This window comes from Mastomys coucha, unplaced genomic scaffold (genome assembly GCF_008632895.1).
Source record: "Mastomys coucha isolate ucsf_1 unplaced genomic scaffold, UCSF_Mcou_1 pScaffold8, whole genome shotgun sequence".
Taxonomy (NCBI): domain Eukaryota; kingdom Metazoa; phylum Chordata; class Mammalia; order Rodentia; family Muridae; genus Mastomys; species Mastomys coucha.
Genome location: NW_022196914.1, coordinates 29282810 through 29287094, shown reverse-complemented (window position 1 = coordinate 29287094; position 4285 = coordinate 29282810). Strand labels below are relative to the sequence as shown.

Here is a 4285-nt window from a genome sequence, read left to right as displayed (position 1 = left end):
ATTATTAAAACTTTTGGTTATTTCATTGATCTCCATCTCTGTGTCTTTGTGAGTGGGATGACATCCTGAATGTAAGACTTGGCTCTCCGAATCTTACAGAGTCACATTGGCAGTTCAGTAACAAACTTTAAACTGTTTCTATGCCTCAGAAAATTGCACACATTTCTAAACAGCAGGGTGTGAAACCATTTTAAGACAGTTGAAAGATCACCAGAACTGGAGAGATCCTTACTCAAGTCTCGGGATGATGTGACCACCCAATAAGTCATGAGAGACCGAACTTGCTGCAATTACATGAGGTTTATTTGGGATAGGTCTGTACCGGGGCCGATCTTGTGACCATGCTGGCCAGAGGAGTTCAACCCCGAACACAAGAAGTGAGGGGTATTTAAAGGGAAAAATCATAAACGGGGGGGGGGGGGGGGGTTACCAAGGAAACAACATAAAAACAGTGGAAAACTTTAGAGGGACCCAAGCCAAGAAATTCAGTTAGGGAGGGGAACATATTCATTCTAGGAATGTAATCTTCATCTACCGGTCGACGGAGTGGAGAGGCTCATAAGCCAGTAGACCTTCATTCCTAGTTCTGCCCTCATTGTGGATCAGTCAGGAGGGGCAGGTTTCAGGAACCAGAGCTCTGAGGCTCTGAGTTTGCCAAGTTCCTGGAACTGGCTACTCCACATTTTTGGCTTGTTACAGAGGTTTTCCATGTCCCCTTCTAGGTAAAGATTATACATTATACATACATTTCTATTAAATGCTCTTATTTTAAATTCTAAGATTCTCCAGCCTTTCACAGTAACTTCACACATGTTTCTTTCATATCACTTACATTCATTTTAATGAAAGTCATCCCATCTGAGTTCCTTATAAATGATGAAAATAACTTCTCATTTTTTCCTATCACACTCAATAATGATTTCAAATGCATGTACTTTGAGGAGATATAGTCAAATGTAAAATTGCCCTTAATTGGAAGACTGTATTTAATAGCTCATCAATAAGCCTTCAGAATTCTGCATTTTCAAGATTCTTTTTGCTTTATTTTGCAGTTTGTTATCCTATCTTAAAATATGACAGAGAGCATTGCCTATAAGCATTTGTCTACATGTAATCTATGTATTTATGAAGGTGGAATATAAAATTATACAACACATCTGGACAGTGTAAGATAAAACTTCCGATGAAGTCTAGTTATGTGACCATGAGAACTGATGTTTCCACTTCATGTGAATCTCAATTATGGAATGTTTCTCTCATTCATTTCTAATTATTACTTAATATTATTAATGAATAATTCTAAGAAATTAGGTTAATGTTATTCATCCACAGATATATTGTCTTTAGTAAAGGTTGATGGGGTGACCTTCTTTACATTGTATTAAGGTGTGTCTCTGTATTTTCAATGGTTAATTCTCTAACAGCAGAGTGCTTAGAACTGGCAGAATTTTGGTATTATCATTTCTATAGTCCATCATTGTGTTTCCTGTTTTGTAAATGTTTGTCCTTCTTCACCTGCCTAAAAACAATTTAAGAGATTTTATCTCATTGTTGATTGGTTATAATAGAGTTCCAATGGATAATAGTCTGGGACAGGAAGTATGAGGGCAGAACTTCTGGTCAGAGAGAGTGCTGAGGGAGAGTCGAGAGAAGCTGGAGATTCAGAGGCAGGCTGGGAAGAGAAGCAACATATACTAGAGCAGAGCAGGGAAGTATAGAGCTAGCCACATGACCAGTTGTAGGCTAGAATAGTCAGATTAAGTTAAACAGTAGCTTAGAGACTACACCAGCAAAAGGCCTAGGCTTTGAAATATATTAGAAGTCCCTGTATCATTACTTAAATCGCTGGCAGGATCTGAGACAGCCTAGCAATAGAAAGTTCTGTTATTCACAGGTGAATGTGAAGATTTTTTTAATAACTTTATAATCTTCGTGTATATATTTGCTTGTCATTGTAAAATACTATCCTAAAGAGTTTATGTAATTTTACATGTTATAACTTATTTAGCTATTTAATTTGAAAATATGCCATTGTCCATTCTTTTTGTGTTCTGTTTAGTTGTGCTATTATTATAATTCTTCCCAGCTATCATGTTTTCTGAATTATACCCATTGCCTATAGGTATGGAAATATATTGTAGTTCCTAATTTAAAGTTAATTATATTTGAGTAAACATCCTCATTTTAAAGAATTATCTATATGAAAAATATTACCAACCTTTTGCTCATATCTTAACTTTTGCTCAACAGAGACAGCACTCAATAATTTTAAGGATTGCAGCAAGATCTTTGATGGTAGCTTACTATTTATTCAACACCAGAGAATTCATATAGGGGAGAAATCCTACAAATGTGAGGAATGTGGTAAGGCCTTTAGTGCTCACTCAACACTTTCTTTACACCAGAGACTTCATACTGGAGAAAAACTCTACAAGTGTGAAGATTGTGGTAAGATGTTCAATACTTGCCCTAAACTTTCTATTCACCAGAGACAGCATACTGGAGACAAACCCTACAAGTGTGAAGAATGTCATAATGCCTTTAGTACCAGTTCGACACTCTTTATACACCAGAAAAAGCACACTGGAGAAAAACCCTACAAGTGTGAAGAATGTGGCAGATCATCTTACTATCCTTCAATGCTGAAGCAACATCAAAGAATTCATTCTGGAGAGAAACCCTACAAGTGTGAAGAATGTCATAAAGCCTTTAGTACTAGTTCAATACTCTTTATACACCAGAAAAAGCACATTGGAGACAAACTCTACAAGTGTGAAGAATGTCATAAAGCCTTTAGTACCAGTTCAACACTCTTTATACACCAGAAAAAGCACACTGGAGAGAAACCCTACAAGTGTGAAGAATGTCATAAAGCCTTTAGTATTAGTTCAACACTTTTTATACACCAGAAAAATAATACTGGAAAAAATCCCTACAAGTTTGAAGGATGTTGCAGATCATTTTACTATTCTTCAATGCTGAAGCAACATCAAAGAATTCATTCTGGATAGAAACCCTACAAGTGTGAAGCATGTGGCAAAGCATTTTATGAATCTTCATTTCTTAAGAAACATCAGAGTTCATTGTGGGGAGAAACTCTACAGGTGTGGCAAGTGTGGAAAACATTTTTCCTATTCTTCAGACTGTAAAATACTTCAAAGAATCCACCTGAAGACAATCCCTATAAGTGTGGGCAATGTGGAAGAGTCTTTTCTAACCTTTCGACCCTTTCTAAGCACAAGTTTGTTCATTTTAGAGAGAAACCCTACAAGTTTGAAGAATGTGGGAAAGCATTTGCTTCTAAATTTTCCATGATTCAGCATGTTAGCTCACGTTGGAGAGAAATCTTACCAATGTGAAGGATGTGGCCAAATGTATTACTCTACCTCTGACCTAAAGAAACACAAAAGAAATCATTGTCAAGAGAAACCTTACAAGTGTGAAGTATTTGGGAAAGCCTTTTTAAAATTAATTCTTCCCTGACTCAGCACAAAATAGTTCACACTGGAGAGAAATGACACAAGTGTGAGGAGTGTGGCAAAAAAGTTTGCCTGTCCTTCAAAGCTAAAGAGACATGAAAGAATTCACACTGGAGAGAAATCCTACATATGTGTAGTGTGTGGTAAGATCTTTTGTACTCATGCAGAACTTTCTGTACAAAAGAGATCTTTTACTGGAGAGAAACAGCATAAATGTGGGGAATGTGGAAAAACCTTTTGTTTGCCCTCATACCTTCCTCTGCACAAATTATGTCACACTGTTGAGAAATCTTACAAGTGTGAAAAATGTGGCAAAAGGTTTTTCTCTACTTTAGACCTTAAAAAACACCAGATAATTCATACTGGAGACAAACCATACAAGTGTTAAGAATGTCACAAAGCCTTTCATAATCAATCAGCCCTTAATACACACAAGACAGTTCACACAGGAGAGAAACTTTACACATGTCAAGAATGTGGCAGTCTTTATCTATCCTTCAGACCTTAAAATACATTGAAATATTCATTCTGAAGACAATCCACACAAGTGGGAGGAATGCAGCAAAGCCTTTGTTAATCTTTATAGCCTTACTGTAAACAAGGCCATCCACACTGGAGAAAAATTCTACAAATGTCATAAAAAGCTTACACTTCTTTAGCCTTTAAAAATTTACAGATTTTTAGTGTTTAAAAAACATCAAATGATTCATTCTGAAAACAACCTCTATCAGTGTATGGAGTGACAGGGCAGCTTCTGAGGCCTGGACTTCCCTGGACTTGCGCAGTTCCTGGAAACAGAGATTTAG

The 4285-nt window shown here is 36.6% G+C and overlaps 1 protein-coding gene and 2 pseudogenes across 2 annotated transcripts in view; all 3 read left to right on the top strand.

Annotated features, from left to right (window-relative positions):
* Positions 1 to 3167, top strand: part of LOC116083875 — a 17548-nt pseudogene extending 14381 nt beyond the window's left edge.
* The window catches only part of LOC116083958 (zinc finger protein 58-like), a 149805-nt gene that overhangs the window by 36587 nt on the left and 108933 nt on the right, over positions 1 to 4285 (top strand). The window lies entirely within an intron of this gene.
* On the top strand, positions 3322 to 4138 carry LOC116083874 (annotated as a pseudogene).